At 47.8% G+C, this 12,736-nt stretch overlaps 1 protein-coding gene across 4 annotated transcripts in view; it reads left to right on the top strand.

Moving 5' to 3' along the window:
• Window positions 1-12,736, top strand: part of DPYD (dihydropyrimidine dehydrogenase) — a 701,931-nt gene that overhangs the window by 662,376 nt on the left and 26,819 nt on the right. The gene's annotated exons all lie outside the window — the stretch shown is intronic.

Raw genomic sequence — 12,736 nt, 5'->3', positions numbered from 1 at the left:
GCGGTTTCCTCCGGCCCCGCGTGCCCGGGCTGCTGGCCACAGCCCGCATGCGCAAAGACCGGCCCAGCTCACCCCTGGCCCGCACATGGCGATGAGGATGGGATCAGGAGGAGACATGTTAGAGCTAGAATTGGTTCAGAACTGCCCTTGGCACGATAACCAACGCCAAGTGAAAAGCTTTGAGGAACTGGAGGCGCATATCGCTTACCACCAGGCAGGCGGAAAGGGTGAAAGATTTGTCAGCGGACACCTGTTGCTAAAGGGAGAAGAGGGAGTCTCCGAAGACAGAGCCCCAAGAGAGAGGGAAGTGTTTTTGCTCCCTGCGGCGTTCGGGTGTATAATGAGAGACGAGTGGGTCCTGTTCAGGCCCCTCGATACTGTGTCCCTCACCGGACCCAACCCGGCGGGCGAAACGAACCCGACTTTCACCCGGGAGTGTGCCCGATGCCTATGATATGCTCGGGAGAGTGAAGAACCGGAGTCGATTGGCCGGTTCCCTCCCCTCATGGCGGCTAGATTAAGGGGTCGCGAGCTACCGTCCGAGCTCCGCAAAGACCTGGGAGCGGAGGAATGAGCCACAGATGAAAGGGTGGCCCCGTGGTACAACAAGGGGGGAGAATGCAGTGCAACTTTTCGTACTGTAATGAATCTAATGCACAAGAATCTAAGTTTGAAAACCCAGCTGCAGATGGCGATCCAAGCGGTCAAAGAAGCGGCTGAGAAAAGGGAGCCTGAAACGCCAGCCCAAGATGGCGCCGAGCAAGAGGGAGACTGCGTGGAAGAACCAGAAAAGAAGGGTGGAGCTTCGGAAGAACCCGCGAGAGTTTGGTCAGCGACTCCGCCCATCGACGCAGCGTCGTCACCGGCAACCCTGCCTAGCTACGTAGCGACGCCCCTACCGACCACGCCTTCCTGCCAACGAAGGAGAGAGTCAAGCGGAGGAGTGCATCCGCCCCTCCTGCCTGAAGCAGCAACAGCAGCAGTGACTCCCGCGGCAGCAGTTCAGCCTATAACAACATCAACTCCCGAAAGAACAGCTTTCCCTACAACAGCAACTGATCGAATTGCTACTGCCTACTATGCTCGCACCAGAGCTGAGTTGCAGGATTTGTGTAGAGCATCAAGAATTCAACCTGAAGAGACTCTAGCTGTATGGTTGGGACGTTTAGTCATGGAACTTGGATCCGACCTGCTGAACCAAGAAGAAGTAAGCTTCTAGTTAGACAAGCTTCGTGGAGTAGAGGACATGTCACTGACATCAACATGATAACAGTTAATACTCACTGGCCTATTCCACTGCCAGAGCTTGTTGCAGGACTGATTAGTCAAAAAGCCCATGTGTGGCATGCAGGACGGCCAGAATATACTGGTGCAGAGCATCTTATGCTAACAATCATCGGCGTCTCGTACTGTGCCTGGAACCCCAGAGCATGTGCGCTGGGACTGACATCACTCCAGCGAATAAGACCATGGCCTCATCGTCACCTGCGAGATCCTGGAACCGTTCCACTAACCGTTCACAGCCTAGACAGTTGCCTCGAGGTTTATGGGCGGAAGAACATCATCGTCCTTCGAATTCTGCTCAGTCCGATGGTGAACCAACCAGTGAGTAATCGTCTTTGTCAGTTGTCACGACTGCGTGTCCTGATGGAGCCAAGATTGTCTCTTGATCGGGACTGTTGACACCCAACCGGACCTCAAGGCAACAGACGTCGTGAATCCAATCTTCCACCACGGCCACCGAGAACCCTAGAGGAGCGATACATGTTTGGATTTCTCCTACAGCATTCCAGACTTAACAAGAGGCAGCTTCGGATTTTAGGAGATGCAGGCCAATGGCAATTGGCCTGTGAGTTAGGTTTTCGTTATTTAGAAGAGCCAGATGATGAATCCTCAACGATTTCATCCAATTGAGCCATGGAAATTGTTTAAATCTGTTGAATAAGATCATTAATCTATTTTTTGAGAGTTTTCTGTTTACAGATCCGAGATTCAGAGCGCGTGGCGAGAAGGAGCCCTGAGAGGGATGACATCACCGAAAGAAGTGAGGGCCTGACGCGCGACTTCGCCATGACGCCCACTGAAACCCTGATCGTGCAATTTTGTTATAAATCAGATTATGTGTTTGTGTTGATTATTGTTTCTTGATTGTTATGTAACTTAATCCCAGGGCAGCGAATTTTATGTTTGTTTATTTGTTGGTTTGCTTATCTGTTCGTTTGACGACTTACGACAAGATTCTAGAGTGATGAGTGTATAGCATAATTTAGCTATGCTCTCAGCAAAGGGGGATGTCACAACCCAAAGTTGTGAGTTTTTGTTTGTGTGTGCTTCGGCAACACTGAATTATGTTCCCACTAAATTGCAGCTTCCTTGCACGGTGGAGTTCTCTGCTGCGGAAGAGAACTCCGGTGCAACAGGGAATTTCCCGCCAAATTTGTAGCTTCTTTGCATGGTGCATTTCTTTTGCGTCTCAGAGATGCACGGTGCAAAGGAGTTCCCGCCATTTGTATAAGAGTTCGTGCCACATTATTGGGCAACTCTAATATATGCACACGTGGCGGCTAGCAATTGGCTTGCTAGCTGTATGAAGTGCTTGGGTAGCTTCCGCCCAAGTTGGAGAGAAATCACTTGGAGAGAAATCACTTAAAGAGCGTGAAGATCTCTAAGCGCTGCGGATCTTCACAGACCCAACGCATTTCTTAAGCAGGCAACAGAGGTTTAAACAGCCTCTGGCCTCTCCCCGTCGCCGAGCACAATCCTAGACGTATCCCTTTCCTATATGCTCAATTGTCGAACCCGCGGAGCCTTAACAACTCCAGGGCCAAAGAACAGAATTTGTCGTAGTCCTCCAACGAGGATTTAAGCAGAGCTGCACCTGGAAACTGTCCAGCCTACACCGCGACCATCTTGGGTGTAAGTAAATAATCTTTCAATCAACCATTACACCTCTGTGACTAATTCTAGCCCGTGCGTGCCTTGCCACCGCGCGGTTTCCTCTGGCCCCGCGTGCCTGGGCTGCTGGCCATAGCCCGCGTGCGCAAAGACAGGCCCGGCTCGCCCCCGGTCCGCACAGCATCTAAACACGCAGGAAAGTGGAAGCAGGTTTGCTGCTAGTGGCAGCAAACTGCTCCCACTTCCTGGGGCCCTGAAATGGGCCCCTGCCACCACCAGGGGAAGCTCTAGGCTCTCCCCGGGGTCTAGCCCAGGGGCTGGCAGGGAGCACCAGGACAGGAGACAGTTGTCTCCTGGCTAGGGCTGGGACATTACACCCTGCCCCTGGGGGCTGCCTGCTGCTGGGGCAGGGACAATGTCCCCTTGCCCCAGCAGCAGGGAGCTCCTGGCTTGGCTCCCTGATCAGGGGAGGGGACTTGAAAAGAGCTGCAGGAGCTGGGTGTGGAATAGGCTGGGGAACTTGTTCCCTGCTTAGCTCCGTGAGCATGGAGCTAGGCAGGGAACAGGCTGGGAAGGTTGTTCCCCACCCAGCTCTGCAGTCATGGAGCTGACTGGGGAACAAGTTCCCCAGCCTGTTCCACACTAAGCTCTGTGCTCACAGAGCTGGGTGAGGAACAGGCTCCCCAGTCCTTACCAGCAGGGAACTCCTAGCACCAGCTCCATAGTGCAGGCTGGTGCTGGGAGACCCTTGTCTCTCAGTGCCAGCTACATGACCGTGGAGCTGGTGCTGGGAGATTCTTAAGGATCTCCCAGCACTGGCCCCATGTCTACAGAGCTCCCTTGTCTCCCAGTGCCAGTTCCATGGTCACGGGTCCAGTGCTGGGAAATAAGGATCTCCTAGCCCCTCAATCACAATGACAGACGGGGGCTGGGAGATGAGCATCTCCCAGCCACCACTCCCTGATTCTGATCTCAGAGTGGGGGGGTTGGAGCTCCCTGCTGCTGGGGCAGGGGGAGATAGTTCCTGCCCAGGCTTCGGTGGTAGAGCCCACCCTGTTAGCAGGCAGCTCCAGGGGTTAGGAAGCAATCTTCCACCCCCTGGTGGATGGCTGACGGGGAACAGATTTGCTCCCAGTCAGGTGTCTACACAAGCACTACTGTGCTATTACTAATCAAAAGTAAATTTGCTACTTGCATTTGCAGGTAGAAAATTTACTCGTGATTAGTAATGTTTACTGTGTAGTAAGTATGTGCATGTAAGCACATGCTTACTGCTCAGTAAACTACACGACAGTTAAGCATCTTGTGTAGATATGCCCACAGTAGTTTATTTTTCTTTTTAAAGCAACTTCGAATTATTTTTTAGCAATTCAGAGTATGTCACACTTCACTTGCTTCAGCCTTCATGCTCTTTCTTACCAGTTTTGTTGCATGCAACAGTAAATGTATATATTTTTTAAATGTTAAATATACTAAATAAACCCATTTTACATCCATTTGGCTTCTAGATACATGAAACAACAATGCTATGCATCACACAAAGTTGTGTACAATTTATACATGCACAAAATTATTTTTTCAAATTGAATGTGTGCAGGGGTGCATCCAAAAGGGCTGCAGTGGCATGCATATACCCCCATCCCTTTAAGACACACTCTAGGAGCAGCAGTGGGGACTATTTTTAAATCCTCTTTCATGCCCGCTCTCAGCATCCCTTCCTCTCCCCTACATCCTCAGCAGTTTATTCCCCTACCCCCACACTTGCCACTTCCACTTCCCTGGCTATGTAGGGGACTCCAGAGCTACTCCTGGAAGTGGGGGATTCCAGAGCTACTCCTGCCCCACTCCAAATGCAAATGGTGGCAGCATGTAGATTTCTCCTCCTCTTGTCTGGTCCCCCTGGTGTTCCCTGCTAGCTCAGAGGTGGGTGAACCTGCCCACTGCCACCACCACTGCTGACCTCTGCTGAGCCTGGCTGCAGCAGCTCTGGAGCCCCTCTCCCTGCAACTCTCTGAATTCATTTCACGGTGGGGGAGCAGCTCCAGAACCATTGCAGTTGGGTTCAGTAGAGGACAGCAACGGCAGCAGCAGTGGGTGGGTTCACTTGCCCTGTGCTTGCCCCCAGGCTGGCAGAAAACACATGGGGGGACTGGGAAGAGAGGAGGAGTCTGACTGGAGGAGGGCAGGAGCAGCTCTGAAGCCCTTGCCTTCTGTTCTCTCCCTCCCTCAAATCAGCCTATGGCAGCAGCAGTGGTAGGTGGGTGAGGGAATGGGCTGATGAGCACAGGGGGGAAGGAACAGGGTTCCAAGAGCAGTGCAGGGAGGAATAGGGGACAGAATTCTTACCTGATTTGGGAACTTTAAAAAAGTCCCTCCTGCTGCTCCTGTAGTATGGTCTTCTCGCCAGGAGGTTGCAGAGGATAGGGGAGGAAGATGAGAGTGGGGATGCAGCCACTCCTGCAGCACTGGTTGCTGCTCCCACACACCCCTCTTTACAAAATCCTGGATCAACCCATGACTGTATGTCTTTATCTCAAAGGGTGAGAGCAGGACCCAAATATAATGGAAACTGGATAAATAATGAAGTTATTTTTGGCATGGGGAATGTCTTCAGTCATGAAGGATATAGTTTGTATAGAGATCTGTGCTTTATGGCTGACTGACAATTTTCACCTAAAGAGCCAAATGCAAGTGATATTTACAGGCTGTTTTATTTGTGGACATGGACAGATGAACAATTACACCATTTTAAACATGGAAGAGAGAAAGGGATTCACTGCTATTCAGTAGGGCTATGCAAAGCTTCAGTCCCCGATTTGATTCAGTGGAGATTCGGCCTGATTCAGTGGCTGAATCTCTGAATCCGAATCAAATCAGGAAACCCTTTAATCTCTCCAAATCAAATCAGAACCCTCCGAATCAATTCAGGGAGATTCGGAAAGATTCAGCAATTCGGACGGCTTTAAATGTTTTTTCTACATACCTCAAGGTACCAGGCAGCTTGTCAATGCTGCGATGCTGGTGGGGATGGAGCATTCCACAGGAGCTCCCCAGCACGCTTGGCAGCAGACCCAGAACTGGACCGGAAGCACTTCCGAACCACTTCCAGGTCTGTCGGGGAGCATGCTGGGCCCCCCGCCCTGTGCCCCCTTGGCTCAGCAACTGGTTCCTCCTGGGTTGAGGGGGGCATCCAGGGTCACCCCATGGCTGATTGCTGAGCCAGGGGAGCATGGGGGTGCTCCCCTGCATGCTCCCTGGCAGACCTAGAAGTGGACTGGAAGTACTTCCAGTCCACTTCCAGGTTCGCCACCAAGCATGTGCCCCCACCCCACACTCCTGTGAGACGCTCCATCCACCTCAACATCGCAGCATTCATGAGCCACACCTGGTACCTCGAAGTATGTAGGAAAAACATTTAAAGCTGTGTCTATGGCCAAATCGCTGATTCTCCAAATCAGTATCAAATTTTCAGATCTGGATTCGGCTGAATCAAATTAGGGACAGTGATCCAAATCAACTAATCGAATCACTGTCCCTGATTCATGCCGAATCTGAATCTGAATCGAATACGGCCCTTTTCGCACACCTTATTCAGCTGTATCTGCTATAACTGTCATCTGTCCATTTTTATCCTATCCTGAGTGGAAGTTAAACTGGGATAGTTTACTCCTGAGTAAAACAGGCATAAGTTAAGTTACCATTGTTTAACTTCATTAGCTGAGGGATAGCAATGTGTATATGACACAGTTACAGTGGATCAGCTAATGCAGGAGTCAGCAACCTATGGCCCACAGGCTGGATCCAACCCATAAAGTACCAGGATTCAGTCTGTGACAGTCTGTTTGGCCTACTATTCTAAATGGTTGAGGTATATCATTCTCCCAAGCCTTTAAAGGAAAATAATTATTCACTTGTTCACACTCTAAATGTGTGGCCTGACTTCAATATTTACCCCAGTATTTATGAAAACAATTATTTTTGAGAATTGTGTTTTTATGCTGCTCGTTCACAAATAGTAGTAAGATATAAACTTACCAGATCCACTGCAGTACTGGAGAGGATGGCTATTTTTATTGGTTTTCTAGTAATACTTTGTGATCCCCACTGAAAAACCAGGCCTTATTGCATGAAGCACTGTACTGGCACTGTACTGGTACTCTTAGGAAGAGACTGTTTCTAAGTAAACAAGACATAACAGGCCTGGGGAGATGATGTGACTTGCTTGAAACAGGTCAATGGAAGGGGCAGAAATAAAATCTGGGTCTCCTGATTCATAGTCCAGTGTGTTCAGTCCCTAATCCATGCTGCCTCCTCTCCAATTAGGTTACTTGCTAATGTTCCCATAAAAAGTATAGCAATTTGAAAATGAAAGATACCCACTGGTTTTTGCTATTAGAAAACAAGCACCTTTTCTAGTTCATAATATGCTCAATTACCTTTAGATTGATCCATGAATAAATTATAATCAAAACAGACTTATTCACCTTAAAGCTTTTCTGGCTTAAGGTTTCATTGTTGATTCATTATGTTGTCAGTTCTCTATTGGCAGTGTAATGCTTTTTATATCTGGATAGAGACAGTTTTAGTGGGAGATACTGTTATCTTTAAATGAGTAGGATTTAGCTTCTCTGGTGAGAACAAATTCATCAATGATGAATCCCTGGAGAAGCCACTGAAACAAAAATCACAGTGTTGCTAGAGCTTTGCACAGTTCATCAGTTAAAAGGCAGCTTTTGGAAGTCTTTACCTTTAGTTTTTCCTTTCTTTAAGACAATACAGTGTGATTCTTGCACCCCCCTGTCTTGGAGTAGTGGCAATAACACATCTTACTGTACAACAATAATGAACTGAGGCTTTAAACACCTACTGCTGATCCTTTTCTGGTTCCATTGCTGCTATAACAGAAATAAAAAACATTAATTTCACATATATGTTCTAACAGATCAATTAGGTCTAGTGATTGCATACACATTAAGTGATCCAAATATTCATATTAAATTGTTTCTGTGCAAATATGAATATAAAAAGACCCTAATATAGAGAGAACTTGGTGCATTGGGATAATTAAAAAAAATGTTAAACATTCTTGAAGACCTAATAATTTGTCATCTGAAAACTATTTGAAAAGGAAAACCTCTATAAAAGCCTTCCGGGCTGCATCCCTATGATCAGGGCATGCAGTTGCCACAGGGGGAAAAGCCCTGATGCACAGCCCTGCATGTGGAGTTAGCATGGGGAAAAATGCTCCAGGTGGGGTAGAGGAGGCTGGGGCCAGCTCTTGAGCCAGCCAGGCTGTTTTGGGTGGTGCATGTTGCTACTATTTATGCCACCCAGCTTTTTTTGGTCTAGGTTTTGTTTGACACCGGGATCTCCCAGTGTCAGAAAAATCCACTGCACTGCAAATTAGCAATGCAGCAAATGACTGCATGTGTGGTGCATGCAATTTGCAGCACTGCAGTCAAGTCTGCTGTGCTGCAAACCACATGTGCTCACACATATGGATTTGCCCCCTGAGTTTTATTTAATCTTACAAGAACATTGCTAATAGGCTGCTTCTCCTTTTCAGCCATGTTTAATGAGATTTTGTTCAGGTGTTCATGAGCTACCACTTACCCCAAAACTATTTGTGCAAACATACTACCTCTTTCTGTTAGATTTGATGTAAGTTATGCATTTAGATCTACAAGCAAAATAAGGACAGAATGTTTAGTTTTGGATGCTGTTTTGTACTCAGCTTTTACAAATTCTTGTTGTAGACATACATCCCCAAAATAATAGTTGCATGTTAAAAGTCCAAATGAGATGTTAGTTCACAAGGCTGAGCTCTTTCTTTACTTTAATAAGATACAGTTTAAACCAGATGCCATTGAATATTACATACTGATCTTGTAGTATTATTTGTTTTTATGCTTAAAGCACTTTGTAGCCCTGGTGAAATAATATCATTTTCAAAATGGCTGCCACACATTTTCTTCATATTTAATAGGGCTGTGTGAAGCTTTGGGTGCTGATTCAATTCAGAGGAGATTTGGCCTGATTCGGTGGCCAAATCTCCAAATCCAAATCGAATTAGGGGACCAATAAAAAGGTCTGAATCAATTTGAAGCTCTCTGAATTGATTTGGAAAAGATTTGGAGAGCTTTGATGATTTGGGCAGTCCCTGCCCACTGCAGCAGGGAGCTGGAGCTGGACTCGGGCTGGTAAGTAGGGGGCAAAGGAGGGGGGCTGAAGGAAGGGGAAGGGGACCATGGGGGGACCCCGGCCAGGTCCCATCCCTGCCTGCTCTGCCAGCCCCCCTGACCCCTGCCTGCTCCCCCAGCACCTCCCCCATGGCTGCCCCACCCGCCCCAGCTCCTGGCCCTTTATAAAAAAGCCCCTACACATTGGGTGTTGCTGGGCAGGGGGGTGATCCCTGCTGCCCCCCACTGCCCCATCCTGCACAGGGGGGCTCTGCCACAAGCCCCCGACCCCACTCTCCCAGCTCCCCCATGGCTGCCCCGCCCACCCCAGCTCTGGCCCTTTAAGAAAAAAAACAAGAAAATCCCCTAGCTCACTGGCTCCTGCAGTGGCCTCAGGGCTTTAGGGGGCTCATGACAGAGCCCCCACTCACAGTGGGGGGCAGCGGGGATCACCCCCTGCTGAGCAGCATCCAATGAGTAGGGACTTTTTTTTAAAGGGCCGGAGCTGGGGTAGGCAAGGCAGCCATGGGGGGGAGGGGCTGCAGGAGCAAGCGGGAGTCAGGCGGCTTGTGCAGAGCCTCCATGCTGCATGGAGCAGTGGGAGGCAGCAAGGATCGCCCTCCCACCTGGCAGCACCCGGTGAGTCAGGGCTTTTTTTTTCGAAGTGCCAGGAACTGGGGCAGGCAGGGCTGCCATTGCTGGGCTGGGAGAGCAGGTGGGGGCAGCAGCTGTAGCTCCGAATCAGATTCAGCCAAATTGATTTGGGACAGTGATTCGAATCACTGAATCAAAGCACTGTCCCCAGAATTGGCCAAATCCAAAGCGAATACTAGCCACTTCATACAGGCCTACTATTTAAGACCATGGTGCTCAACCTCCAGGCCATCAAGTCATGTCATCCATGGGTCTACCCAATGCAGTGGTAATGTTTATTGCTGCTCCCCTGCCACCAAATTTCTGGACCTATGGGTAACCAAATGATGTGGCCCTGCATAATAGATCATGCCAGCACAGAGGGTCATTCAATAAGCAGATCCAGCCATGTGGGATCAGGCTGGCATGCCAGATCACACCTGCAGACCAGATCCATGTGAGATCCAGCTTGTGGACAAGCCTTGCACCAGCCAGCCAGCCCATGAGGCCGGAAGATTGCACAGCGCTGATTTAAGATGTAAATTTGAAATTTTCCATGTTAAATATTTGATGAGATATTTATTGAATTAACCCACTACATGGAGAATGCAGACTTTTTCATACTTTTCAACAAAAGGTATGTTTTATTCTCAAACTTCCTGCCTTCAAGTCCTAAAAATTTGTGCAAAGAATATGTAAAAGCAGAAGTTCTGCACGTTTTTTTGCCTATCCTTCCTAAAGATTACCTAATTTAATCAGCTAAATCTCAAATACCAGCCTGTATCATCAGAACAACAAACAACCATCCCCAATCCAGCCACTTCAGTAAAAATCTGCCAAAATAAATGAGCCTTACAGGATGCTCTGAAAATCATTGAATCCAGCCCCCATCTAGTCAAGGAAGAAGTCAAGAACTCTTCCCAGAAATGTTTTGTTGTCATCTATCTTTTAGCATTAATATCACAACTGCATGAACTTTATGCAGTGGGAAATGTGTCTTGATACAGATACAAAAGGCATATAGATCAAACCATACACTTTTTATAGCTGATACAACTTCATAATCCTACAAGAAAAAAAAACATTAATTGCATGTGTGAAGCTTTCAGTGCACTTAGGGCAGGGCTGGGCAATTATTTTGGCTGTGGGGACACTGAAAGAGTTTTGGTGAGCTCTTGGGAGCCAGAGGGCGGTAGAGAGTGCTGACCTGGCCCTAGTCTCCTGACACAGCTGTTTGCACCACCTGGTGCAGTGGTTGGGGGTTGGAGGGTGACCCAGGGAAATGCCAATTTATCATAGCTGCGATACACTCCATGCATGTCCCTGTGACTGGTGCTGGTTCCACAGGGAACCACAGGGCAGGGAACCAGCACCAGTCACAGACACAAATGGGGAGCAGATTATGATTCTGCCCCAGGCCTCAGCCCTGCACTGTCACCACCTCATGATCCTGGGCCCAGCCCTGCCCACCCGTGCCGTTCCTGGACACCACTCCGTGCCCACCTGTGGCCCCATCCCATCCACCTGGCCAAGTGCACCCTGCCTGTAGGGGTCCTTGTCCAGTCTCCATGGAGACCCTACCCACCCACTCAATCCAGCACCCCTAGTGGTGGGTATGGGGTAGACTGGACCAGGGTGCCTAGTCAGCAGGGCTAGGGGTCAATAGTGGCAGGGCAGACACCTACTCCCAGGAGGTAGTGGGGAGATTGGTCAGGCTATTCTCAGCAACACCTGTGTGCCTGGGGTGTCAGGAATGGCCACATGGCACGGCCTGGGCTGTCCCCCACATCTGGGCCAGGCGGGACCAAGGGACCCACCGCAGGCTGGATGGAATCACTTGGTGGGCCAGATCCTGCCTGTGGGCTCTATTTTGTCCATCCTTGGCCTAGGGCCTTTTAGATTTACTGACAGCTACATACTGATTCCATAGAAGAGGGGTTCTCTGTCTGAGCTTTAGAGCCTATTGTTTAGAAGGGAATTATGCAAATTCTTCCTTCTTCAATATTATCTGTTCACAATGTTTCCTTTTTACCCAGGCCTTATATCATTTTAGTATGTGATACTGCTTTTCTTACTGCTGCTTGAAACATTTCTTACAAATTTGTTGTGAGACAGTCTTTGAACTTTTTATTCTCTAGGAATGGGAATTCTTTGTGTACAACTTATGTAAAGAAAAGGAATTTGATTTGTCTTTAATCTGCTTCTTTGAGGATTTCACAGATTTTACACTGTTCTGCCCATCTTCTCTCGCCTCCCTCTGTAAAATGCTATTGCTCTGAAGCCATTCTCAATATGGTCATCATATGAATTCTGGAGCTTTTACATTTGCAATGTAAATAGTATGGATCCTTAAGAGAGCCCTTGATTCTAGCACATCTGGGAACCTAAAAGGTTCTAGTGGAAGAAAAAACAAACGTATATCCTAGTGCCGGTGAGCAGGGCTAGAATGCCAAAAAAATCTAACAATTAAAAGGGCTCCACCCTTTCTTGTAAGAAGAAGCTGAAGCCCCAAGGTTGGATATCCTGTATGATGATGGTTATTGGTGATTAATTTTTACTTAAGAAAATCAGCAGAGGAGCAGAATAATCATTGTTTAAAAAATAAAAGGTTTAAAATAAATATATTCAGAGCATGGTACTTGTTACTTTATCAGAGACTGGAATACTTTTTTTCCAATTAATTTTCAAAATTCATATTGTCATTGTCCCTTTAAAACTAATTATGATGGCATTGTTTCCAGTTGGACATACTTGACATACTGATATTGTTAGAATGAATTAATGCTAAAGATAACAATATAGGCTATTTATCCCCTGTGACTACATGTTAGCTATTGCAGTATAATTGCACTTAGACTAGGCTCTGTATTCTGTTTATTCACTTGATTTACATGCTTTCAGATAATGAAAAACTAGTTTTCCTGGGGCACATTCTGCCTCAAAAATAGGAGTCCATGTTTTCAGCCATTTTTAATTCACAGCAATACTTGCTAGGTCAGAGATCACGATGACCTTGGTAAGCTACAATT

This window comes from Alligator mississippiensis, chromosome 5, assembly GCF_030867095.1.
Source record: "Alligator mississippiensis isolate rAllMis1 chromosome 5, rAllMis1, whole genome shotgun sequence".
In the NCBI taxonomy this organism is placed as follows: domain Eukaryota; kingdom Metazoa; phylum Chordata; order Crocodylia; family Alligatoridae; genus Alligator; species Alligator mississippiensis.
The sequence above is the reverse complement of the archived record's forward strand: the minus strand, read 5'-3'. Positions and strand labels throughout refer to the sequence as shown.